The sequence below is a fragment of the Palaemon carinicauda genome, chromosome 42, assembly GCF_036898095.1.
Source record: "Palaemon carinicauda isolate YSFRI2023 chromosome 42, ASM3689809v2, whole genome shotgun sequence".
Lineage (NCBI taxonomy): Eukaryota > Metazoa > Arthropoda > Malacostraca > Decapoda > Palaemonidae > Palaemon > Palaemon carinicauda.
The window spans coordinates 60,348,745-60,360,969 of record NC_090766.1 but is presented as its reverse complement, the minus strand read 5'-3'; the positions used below and the strand labels follow the sequence as shown (position 1 = coordinate 60,360,969).

Here is a 12,225-nt window from a genome sequence, read left to right as displayed (position 1 = left end):
AAGAGGGCTTTTGAAGAATGGCTGCAGAGTAATAGTATAGAGAAGTATGAAAAATATAGAGAGAAAAAGGTGGAAGTAAAGCGCAAGGTACATGAGGCAAAGAGGGCAGCTGACCTAAGGTGGGGTCAGGGACTGGGTCAGTCATATGAAGAGAATAAGAAGAAGTTTTGGAAAGAAGTGAAGAGAGTAAGAAAGGCCGGCACAAGAATTGAAGAGACAGTGAAAGATGGAAATGGAAGGTTGTTAAAAGGAGAGGAGGCAAGGAAAAGGTGGGCGGAATATTTTGAAAGTTTGCTGAATGTTGAGGATGATAGGGAGGCAGAGATAATTGCTGTTCCAGGTGTTGAGGTGCCAGTGATGGGAGATGAGAATGAGAGAGAGATTACAATAGAGGAAGTGAGGAGAGCACTAGATGAAACGAGAGTAGGAAAAGCATCTGGTATGGATGGTGTGAAAGCTGAGATGTTGAAGGAAGGGGGTGTGACTGTAATTGAATGGTTGGTGAGATTGTTTAATGTGTGTTTTGTGTTGTCAATGGTACCAGTAGATTGGGTCTGTGCATGTATTGTACCATTATATAAGGGTAAGGGAGATGTGCATGAGTGTTGTAATTCAAGAGGTATTAGTTTGTTGAGTGTAGTTGGAAAAGTGTATGGTAGAGTACTGATTAATAGGATTAAGGATAAAACAGAGAATGCAATCTGGGAAGTACAGGGGGGTTTTAGAAGAGGTAGGGGTTGTATGAATCAGATTTTTACAGTTAGGCAGATATGCGAGAAATATTTAGCAAAAGGTAAGGAGGTGTATGTTGCGTTTATGGATCTGGAGAAAGCATATGATAGAGTTGATAGGGAAGCAATGTGGAATGTGATGAGGTTATATGGAGTTGGTGGAAGGTTGTTGCAAGCAGTGAAAAGTTTCTACAAAGGTAGTAAAGCATGTGTTAGAATAGGAAATGAAGTGAGCGATTGGTTTCCGGTGAGAGTGGGGCTGAGACAGGGATGTGTGATGTCGCCGTGGTTGTTTAACTTGTATGTTGATGGAGTGGTGAGAGAGGTGAATGCTCGAGTGCTTGGACGAGGATTAAAACTGGTAGACGAGAATGATCATGAATGGGAGGTAAATCAGTTGTTGTTTGCGGATGATACTGTACTGGTAGCAGACACAGAAGAGAAGCTTGACCGACTAGTAACAGAATTTGGAAGGGTGTGTGAGAGAAGGAAGTTGAGAGTTAATGTGGGTAAGAGTAAGGTTATGAGATGTACGAGAAGGGAAGGTGGTGCAAGGTTGAATGTCATGTTGAATGGAGAGTTACTTGAGGAGGTGGATCAGTTTAAGTACTTGGGGTCTGTTATTGCAGCAAATGGTGGAGTGGAAGCAGATGTACGTCAGAGAGTGAATGAAGGTTGCAAAGTGTTGGGGGCAGTTAAGGGAGTAGTAAAAAATAGAGGGTTGGGCATGAATGTAAAGAGAGTTCTATATGAGAAAGTGATTGTACCAACTGTGATGTATGGATCAGAGTTGTGGGGAATGAAAGTGATGGAGAGACAGAAATTGAATGTGTTTGAGATGAAGTGTCTGAGGAGTATGGCTGGTGTATCTCGAGTAGATAGGGTCAGGAACGAGGTGGTGAGGGTGAGAACGGGTGTAAGAAATGAGTTAGCGGCTAGAGTGGATATGAATGTGTTGAGGTGGTTTGGCCATGTTGAGAGAATGGAGAATGGCTGCCTGCTAAAGAAGGTGATGAATGCAAGAGTTGATGGGAGAAGTACAAGAGGAAGGCCAAGGTTTGGGTGGATGGATGGTGTGAAGAAAGCTCTGGGTGATAGGAGGATAGACGTGAGAGAGGCAAGAGAGCGTGCTAGAAATAGGAATGAATGGCGAGCGATTGTGACGCAGTTCCGGTAGGCCCTGCTGCTTCCTCCGGTGCCTTAGATGACCGCGGAGGTAGCAGCAGTAGGGGACTCAGCAGTATGAAGCTTCATCTGTGGTGGAAATGTGGGAGGTTGGGCTGTGGCACCCTAGCAGTACCAGCTGAACTCGGCTGAGTCCCTGGTTAGGCTGGAGGAACATAGAGAGTAGAGGTCCCCTTTTTTTTTTTTTTTTTTTTTTTTTTTTTTTTTGTTCTTGTTGATGTCGGCTACCCCCCAAAATTGGGGGAAGTGCCTTTGGTATATGGATGGATAATAAATGGAAAGTTAATCGAAGAGGCCTAATAAAGGCGGAGAGATATAAAATATATAGAGGAAAATCTATAAATAATTTATAACGTGATAAGATAATTACTAAAAGCCTAAACACACTTCCGTCTAAGGGAAGGGTCGGCCATTTAAAAGTGAAAGAAAGTCCATACTGTACTCTCTTTGTCACCATAATCAAATCTATCCAAAACGAGTTCAAGATTTAAGATGAAGATAAAACACCTGCATTGCGAAAGCTCAAAACTAGAATATAGTACTTCACCAATTAGATGTGAAAAACTCCAGTTTAGCAACAGCGAGTAAAGTACGTCTTGTCGACACCTCGACAGAGAGAAAATTGAGTCTTTGTTTACATTGAGAGCTGGGTATCTGGTCGACAGATGGCGCTGTTGGGCACACCCGCAACCTGTGTAGCGATCGCTGGCGAGTTTTTCCGTAGAGTTGTCTGTCGAGCAACAGAGTTGCAGCTATATAATCACCGGCTAAGTTAAATATTGAAAAATTCACTTATCATTATTATTGTATTACTATCATTATTACTAAAACAGGATGCTATAAGTACAAGGGCTCCAACATGGAAAAATAGCCCAGCGAGGAAAGGAAATAAGGAAATAAACAAACTACTGTATATAGAAAGTAATGAATAAAGTACAGTAGTATTGACGAAGGAAGAACTTACACTATTTTTGGGGAGATGCTACGGGTCTCCAGGGGCTTTCCTGTTACAGGCTAGAACATTGAATCCAATACAACCGGATTACCAAAGAAATATCGTTTCCCCTGCTCTAGGGCCAGTGTATCATTGTGCAAAGCACAGACTCAGTGTGTATAGGAGAGACCTGCAAGTTCAGGATCATTTGAATTTTCCACACCTCAGTAGCTGAAAATTGTCTATGAGTGATGTCATGCATAGTGCCCTGGAAAGGAACTACCCTCTCAGTTATCACTGCCGCTGTATCTAAGTCACAACAAACCCCTTACTACCATTTGCTATCAAACATATAAAAACAATTCACCACTCTCCTGCATAAGGCTACGGTGAGAGGGATGGTTTTGGAGACCAAAAGCACCTCCCCCCAAAAATCTTTATTTGTCAAAACTACTTTTTGGGGGTTAGAGTGCTGTGTGGTCTCCAAGAACTTGTTTCAAGAGTATTAATCAGTAGAATTGTGTCCATTCCAGAATAATCGTCTTCAACTAAGTACAATCTACAAGACATGCAACGGCTCCTAAGAGTAAGTAGAAAAACTCAAAAGTCTGACTCTTACCTTACAAGGATAGCTGAAGAATGCTGGCTGCCAAACATTCCATTACTCTGCTTCTCCTGAAGAACCTGGTTGATTTGGTCCTTTCCTCTGGGCTAACCATGCATGAGTAACGAATGCGCCAAGTACCACACATGAATGCTGTAAAGCCTGGATGTGTTTTAGGTTGTGTTTAATAAACACACTATGCCCAGACCAACCTGTAAAACAATAGATGTCTTGAAATTGTATACAGTATTAGCAAAGAATGCTACAGAAGAGAAATTTTTCTCACATCGGTTTTAGGGATGGAGACAGGATCAGATTTTTAATTAAGGTCATCAAGATATGGTTAACCTTGTTGAAAGGGACTTGTTGGTCTGGGTATTTTGAAACAGACTAACTTCAGAAGAAATGGATCTCTATAAGTATAATTTTAAAGTCGACATCTGAAAGGAGTTTGCGATCCCCTAACCCTAGAACTGAGATATTGAGTGAATCCCATCTCTGAAGAGGCTTTTCATTATTGACTAGAAAAAGGAGACAATTACTCTAATGCATTAGCAAACAACCAGGAATTATTGTTATGACCTCCCAGTCTCTCCAAAAAGCCACCAGTTCACCGATACTTGTCTGAAGGCGAAAACTACTATAAATATAGCTTTTTGTAACAGTTCTATAAGGGAAATGGTGGAATTATCCAACCCAGCCAAAAATCAAGAACCCTATCCAGAGACCAAAAAACTACGATAAAGATGGGATGGTCTCTGCAAGGCAAATGACTGGGTTATCTTATGAAACATATCCAAGTCGAGATCCATGCATGTCAAAGGCACACTTGGTAGGTTCTGTTAAAACATATACATGGTAGTATAGATGATGGATGGAGACTCCTCTCCTCAAAGAGGTGGACCAGAAAGGAAGCCAAGAAGTTTAGTTGTCTGACTCTGTAGAAAAGCCATCCATACCTTCCACACAGATTGGTATTGCCTTATGGATGAAGACCTCTTGCAGCTCATCAAATATGCCAAGTTATGGGCTGAAAATTCCTTCTTGAAATTGCGGGAAAGAAAATTCAAGTGTGAAGGTTCTGTGTTGGAAAAGAGGAAGCGAAGTAGTCTGCCTTCCTATTTCCTGATACAGCTGTGCTATCTGAAGCAGGTGTATTCTTGGTCTGACTCTGCAGCAGTGGATACATGGGTTGATAGCCCAAAACAGTGCTATTAAAACAGCTGCTCCTTAAAATGTTATTTTCCTTAGTAAAATAAATTTTTGAATATACTTACCCGATGATCATGTAGCTGTCAACTCTGTTGCCCGACAGAAAAATCTAAGGTCGGGATACGCCAGCGATCGCTATACAGGTGGGGGTGTACACAACAGCGCCATCTGTCGAGTAGGTACTCAGGTACTTCTTGTCAACAAGAACTCAATTTTCTCCTCGGTCCACTGGTTCTCTATGGGGAGGAAGGGAGGGTCCTTAAATTCATGATCATCGGGTAAGTATATTCAAAAATTTATTTTACTAAGGAAAATAACATTTTTCAATATTAATCTTACCCGATGATCATGTAGCTGATTCACACCCAGGGGGGTGGGTGGAGACCAGCATACATGTTAACATTAGAAGCTAAGTATCCCGTATTTCATTTTAGCAGTTATTCAAAATAACAAACATAAAATAAATAAGTACCTGGTAAGGAAGTCGACTTGAACCATTACTCTGCCTTTTTAAGTACGTCTTCCTTACTGAGCCTAGCGATCCTCTTAGGATGCTGAGCGACTCCTAGGTGCTGAAGTATGAAGGGCTGCAACCCATACTAAAGGACCTCATCACAACCTCTAATCTAGGCGCTTCTTAAGAAAGAATTTGACCACCCGCCAAATCAACCAGGATGCGGAAGGCTTCTTAGCCTTCCGTACAACCCAAAAAACAACAATAAAAAGCATTTCAAGAGAAAGATTAAAAAAGGTTATGGGACTATGGGAATGTAGTGGTTGAGCCCTCACCTACTACTGCACTCGCTGCTACGAATGGTCCCAGGGTGTAGCAGTTCTCGTAAAGAGACTGGACATCTTTGAGGTAAAATGATGCGAACACTGACTTGCTTCTCCAATAGGTTGCATCCATAACACTCTGCAGAGAACGGTTCTGTTTGAAGGCCACTGAAGTAGCGACAGCCCTAACTTCATGTGTCCTTACCTTCAGCAAAGCAAGGTCTTCTTCCTTCAGATGAGAATGGGCCTCTCTAATCAAAAGCCTGATGTAATAAGAAACTGCGTTCTTAGACATCGGTAAAGCAGGTTTCTTGATAGAACACCATAAAGCTTCTGATTGTCCTCGTAATGGCTTTGTACGTCTTAAATAGTACTTAAGAGCTCTTACTGGGCAAAGTACTCTTTCTAGTTCGTTCCCCACCAAGTTGGACAGGCTTGGGATCTCGAACGACTTGGGCCAAGGACGAGAAGGAAGCTCGTTTTTAGCTAAAAAACCAAGCTGCAAGGAACATGTAGCCGTTTCAGATGTAAAACCTATGTTCCTGCTGAAGGCGTGAATCTCACTGACTCTTTTAGCTGTTGCTAAGCAAACGAGGAAAAGTCTTTAATGTGAGATCCTTAAAAGAGGCTGATTGAAGCGGTTCGAACCTTGCTGACATCAGGAACCTTAAAACCACGTCTAGGTTCCAGCCTGGTGTGGTCAACCGACGCTCCTTTGAGGTCTCAAAAGACTTAAGGAGGTCCTGTAGATCTTTGTTGGTGGAAAGATCTAAGCCTCTGTGGCGGAAGACCGCTGCCAATATGCTTCTGTAACCTTTGATCGTAGGAGCTGATAGGGATCTTACATTCCTTAGATGTAAAAGGAAGTCAGCTATCTGCGTTACAGAGGTACTGGTTGAGGAAACTGCATTCGCCTTGCACCAGCTTCGGAAGACTTCCCATTTTGACTGATAGACTCTGAGAGTGGATGTCCTCCTTGCTCTGGCAATCGCTCTGGCTGCCTCCTTCGAAAAGCCTCTAGCTCTTGAGAGTCTTTCGATAGTCTGAAGGCAGTCAGACGAAGAGCGTGGAGGCTTGGGTGTACCTTCTTTACGTGCGGCTGACGCAGAAGGTCCACTCTTAGAGGAAGAGTCCTGGGAACGTCCACTAGCCATTGCAGTACCTCGGTGAACCATTCTCTCGCGGGCCAGAGGGGAGCAACCGACGTCAACCGTGTCCCTTCGTGAGAGGCGAACTTCTGTAGTACCCTGTTGACAATCTTGAACGGAGGGAACGCATACAGGTCTAGATGGGACCAATCCAGAAGAAAGGCATCCACGTGAACTGCTGCTGGGTCTGGAATCGGAGAACAATACATCGGGAGCCTCTTGGTCATCGAGGTAGCGAATAGATCTATGGTGGGCTGACCCCACAGGGCCCATAGTCTGCTGCAAACATTCTTGTGAAGGGTCCACTCTGTGGGGATGACCTGACCCTTCCGGCTGAGGCGATCTGCCATGACATTCATGTCGCCCTGAATGAACCTCGTTACCAGCGAAATCTTTCGATCTTTTGACCAAGTGAGGAGGTCCCTTGCGATCTCGAACAACTTCCTCGAATGAGTCCCTCCTTGCTTGGAGATGTACGCCAAGGCTGTGGTGTTGTCGGAGTTCACCTCCACCACCTTGCTTAGATGGAGGGACTTGAAGTTTATCAAGGCCAGATGAACTGCCAATAGCTCCTTGCAGTTGATGTGAAGTGTTCTTTGCTCCTGATTCCACGTGCCCGAGCATTCCTGTCCGTCCAGTGTCGCACCCCAGCCCGTGTCCGATGCGTCCGAGAAGAGACGATGGTCGGGGGTCTGAACAGCCAATGGTAGACCTTCCTTGAGAAGAATGCTGTTCTTCCACCACGTCAGTGTAGACATCATCTCTTCGGAAATAGGCACAGAGACTGCCTCTAGCGTCATGTCCTTTCTCCAGTGAGCAGCTAGATGATACTGAAGGGGGCGGAGGTGGAGTCTCCCTAACTCGATGAACTGGGCCAGCGATGAAAGTGTCCCTGTTAGACTCATCCACTGCCTGACTGAACATCGGTTCCTTCTCAGCATGCTCTGGATGCATTCTAGGGCTTGACTGATCCTGGGGGCCGACGGAAAAGCCCGAAAAGCTCGACTCTGAATCTCCATACCTAGATAGACAATGGTTTGGGATGGGACGAGTTGGGACTTCTCTATATTGACCAGGAGACCCAATTCCTTGGTCATATCCATAGTCCATCTGAGATTCTCCAGACAGCGACGACTTGACGAAGCTCTTAAAAGCCAGTCGTCCAAATAGAGGGAGGCTCTGATGTCTGCCAAGTGAAGGAATTTGGCAACATTCCTCATCAGTTTGGTAAACACAAGAGGTGCCGTGCTTAGGCCAAAGCACAGGGCTTGGAACTGGTACACGACCTTTCCAAAGACGAACCTTAGGAAAGGTTGGGAGTCTGGATGGACGGGGACATGAAAGTATGCGTCTTTCAGGTCTAACGAGACCATCCAGTCTTCCTTCCTGACCGCTGCTAGGACCGACTTCGTCGTCTCCATTGTGAACGTCTGCTTGGTGACAAAAGCATTGAGAGCACTGACGTCCAGCACCGGTCTCCAACCTCCTGTCTTCTTCGCTACCAGGAAGAGACGGTTGTAGAAGCCCGGGGATTGATGGTCCCGGACTATGACTACCGCTCCCTTTTGTAGCAAGAGCGACACCTCTTGTTGCAACGCTAGCCTCTTGTCCTTCTCCTTGTAGTTGGGAGAGAGGTTGATGGGAGAAGTTGCTAGAGGGGGACTGCGGCAGAACGGAATCCTGTACCCCTCCCTTAGCAACTTCACAGACTGAGCGTCTGCACCTCTGTTCTCCCAAGCTTGCCAGAAGTTCTTGAGCCTGGCTCCCACTGCTGTCTGGAGAGGTAGGCAGTCAGATTCTGCCTTTTGAGGACTTGGAACCCTTCTTCGATTTGCCACGATGACTGTCGGCACGGGTACCTCCTCTGCTGGAGGTTCTGCCACGAAAGGGCGGGATGAACCTAGACGCTGGTGTGTCCATCCTAGGTCTAGGAACGGAAGGTAAAGCTTTGGCCTTACGTGCGGAGGACGCCACCAGGTCATGGGTATCCTTCTGGATCAACGAGGCAGCCATCCCCTTGATCAGCTCTTCCGGAAAGAGACACTTGGAAAGCGGAGCAAACAACAACTCCGACTTCTGGCAAGGAGTGATCCCAGCCGACAAGAAGGAGCAAAGATGTTCTCTCTTCTTAAGCACTCCCGACACGTACGAAGCCGCAAGCTCACCAGACCCATCCCGAATGGCTTTGTCCATGCTAGACATGATAAGCATGGCAGAGTCCTTATCCGAAGGGGAAGTCTTTCTGCTTAACGCTCCCAAACACCAATCGAGGAAGTTGAAGATCTCAAAAGCACGAAAAACTCCCTTCAACAGATGATCCATGTCAGAAAAGGACCAGCAAATCTTAGATCGTCTCATAGCCAGCCTGCGGGGAGAGTCAACCAGACTTGAGAAGTCGCCCTGGGCAGAGGCAGGAACTCCCAAGCCGGGTTCCTCTCCCGTGGCATACCAGACGCTAGATTTGGAAGCAAGCTTGGTAGGCGGAAAGATGAAAACAGTCTTTCCCAGCTGCTTCTTGGACTGCAACCACTCTCCCATAACCCTCAAAGCTCTCTTGGATGAGCGTGCGAGTACAAGTTTGGTGAAGGCAGGAGCTGCTGACTGCATGCCTAAAGCAAATTCGGAGGGAGGAGAGCGAGGGGTTGCAGACACAAACTGTTCCGGATACAAGTCCCTGAACAGGGCAAGGACTTTCCTAAAGTCTAAGGAGGGAGGCGTAGACTTGGGTTCTTCTAAGTCGGAGTGCGGATCGTCCAAATGCGCAGCTTCGTCGTCATCAGATACTCCATCATCCGAAAGCTGAGGAGGAAGTGGCAAAGGTGGAGCAGAAAGCTGAACGGCTGAATCCGGCAGCACGGGTGCATGCGTAGCTGCTGCGGATCCAACATCATGCCGCTGCTGGTCAGTCTGCGAGCTGGCAACAACAAAAGCGGAGTGCTGGTGCGTGGGAGGGACTGCCGTGGGTTGCGGAGCATGCCGCATGGGTTGCGGAGCATGCCGCATTGCGTCAAAACACGGCAGCTCGACAGCACCTTCCCACTGCTGATGCGGTAGCTCACGCATGTCAACGGAGGGTGCAGCATGAACATGCGTCTGGCAGGGTCGACTGCGCATCGGTGGTGGAGCTCTCACAGGCGGAGTGTGGGAGCAGGCAGCCGCAGTATCTGCTGAGCGCACAACCGTTGCAGGTTGTAGGTTAACTGGTGCAGTGTCAACCTTCTCAGCACGATACTCCTGCATAAAGGAAGCAAGCTGAGACTGCATAGTCTGCAGCATGGACCACTTAGGATCTACCGTGGTTGGTGCGGCAACAGACGGAGTAGTTGCCTGCTGCGGAACCACTCTACCTCTCTTGGGAGGTGTGCAGTCTTCGGAAGACTGCGGCGAGTCCGAACTGACCCAGTGGCTACACCTGGGCCGTTGGACTCGCTCGGAAGGGACCTTACGCTTGAGAGGTCGTGAGACCTTGGTCCAACGTTTCTTCCTCGAAACTTCTTCCACAGACGAGGAATGATAGGGCTCATTCGTCTGTTTGTGGATGGGACGATCTCTGACAGATACGTCCGCAACCACTGAGGGTACATCCGTACGCTGATCAAGGCCTGTCGAACCCTTTGGTCCTTCGACATTGCTTCTCCCCTGGGCTTGGGAGCTTGCAAGAGGTCCCGGACTGGGAGGACGACTGGCACGAACAGATGTACCCTCATGCGCAACACTGACACTGACACTTTTCACTTCACTTGCACTCACTACACTTCCCACTGCACTTTGCGCTTTCAACTCTTTGACATCTGCCAAAAGTTGATTCCGGTCATTAGCTAATGACTCCACTCTGTCACCAAGAGCCTGAATGGCACGCATCATGTCCGCCATGGAGGGTTGAGCACTAGTAGCAGGGTCGGGAGTCACCACTACAGGGGAAGGAGTAGGTTGAGGGGCATGGGGAGAGGAAAAATCAAAAGAGCGAGAACTCCTCCTCTTGATCCTATCCTTCTCTAGCCTACATGCATTCTTTAGGAATTCGTTAAAATCGAATTCCGAAAGCCCAGCGCATTCCTCACATCGATCTTCCAATTGACAGGATTTACCCCTACAATTGGAACAAACGGTGTGAGGATCTATGGAGGCCTTCGGAAGACGCCTAGAACAAGCCCTAACGCTACACTGCCTGTACTTAGGGACTTGAGAATGGTCAGACATCTTGAATTGTAGAAATAGTCAAGGGGGAATTCCAAAATCTAGCAAAGTTCATTAACAATTAATCCAAATCTAATCAAAAAGCTTGATAAGCTAATGATAAAGGTTCCTGAATAGCGAAGGCTAAAATCTAGAGCGAATACATCACCAAAATCGTGAAAAACAACTCCAGAAACAACAGCGTATCCAAGTAGGTCTTGCCGGTGGCACGACAGAGGAAAAATTGAGTTCTTGTTGACAAGAAGTACCTGAGTACCTACTCGACAGATGGTGCTGTTGTGTACACCCCCACCTGTATAGCGATCGCTGGCGTATCCCGACCTTAGATTTTTCTGTCGGGCAACAGAGTTGACAGCTACATGATCATCGGGTAAGATTAATATTGAAAAAATTATGAAGGATATTCAAAGCCTTCGACATCAAAATCATAGGCGGGAACAGATAGGTCGACGACCATCTTTTCCAGTCTAAATTCATAAACATTTCTTGCCAATGCTTGAGAGTCCAGATTCACAGCTGCATACTGTATAGTGAAAGTTTATGGTTCTCCTTTGTAAAGAACAGGTATATTTGGAGAACTGGAACTAGCATCAAAACCTTGAGAAAAGAACTCTATTCCAAGATCCATTCCATATGCAGGACTGTCTGCTTGAACAGGGCATCTACCCGTACGTTGAGTGAACCTGACAGACAGATGGTGAGAGGAACCCATTTCTCTTCTGAAGGAACTTCAAAAGGGGGATGGTCACTGTATTGAGGATTCTCAAGCAAGATCTCCCTTTCCTGAGGCAACAGACTGCCTCCTGGTTGCCTATGAAGATCTTTACATGAGAGTTCCTTCTTTGGACAATTCTCTTCAATATCAGGAAGACCGTAATCAGTACCAACATATTTATGTAAAATGCTGCAAACTGAGGGGGACCATTTCCAAAACACAAAGGTCTCCACTGAATGACCTCCTCAGGCAGACCTTGAAGCGTCTGTCTGAATAATTTTGGAAACTGGGGAAGGAGTCAATGGAACCAACTTGGCTAAGGAATTTGGCATCACCCATAACTTGAGAATTCTCTTGCACCGACTGGGCAAATGAACCCTAGGGTTTTAATACCCCCTCAAGTTCGGATTAAAGACTCAACATCTCTCCACTAGGCAAAGGTCAGTGTTCATGGGTTTTGGGATGTTCAGCAACTGTGAAGTCCATTTCTCTAGTTAGCCAAGTATGGTGGCAAAATTATTGTTTTCTTCTTCTTGTGCTGACCCTCTCCCCCTTTCTGGTGAGGACCCTTACTTGGACCAGAAAAGGCAGTCCTCAGTACATTGCCCAACAGAGACCCCACACCGTTCTTAAGAGCTAATGGAAAAGAAGGCAGTTTGAGAGAACTGTATACTACAAGTATCAGTGAGGGAGGGAGGTGTATGTACAGGAAAGACACATTG

General features: G+C 46.3%; 1 long non-coding RNA gene across 1 annotated transcript in view; it reads right to left on the bottom strand.

Moving 5' to 3' along the window:
• Positions 1 to 12,225, bottom strand: part of LOC137632970 (uncharacterized) — a 67,397-nt gene that overhangs the window by 18,221 nt on the left and 36,951 nt on the right. Inside the window, exon 2 of the long non-coding RNA XR_011042152.1 lies at positions 3,470 to 3,666. This is a non-coding gene — a long non-coding RNA (uncharacterized lncRNA). The remainder of the gene's footprint in view (positions 1 to 3,469; positions 3,667 to 12,225) is intronic.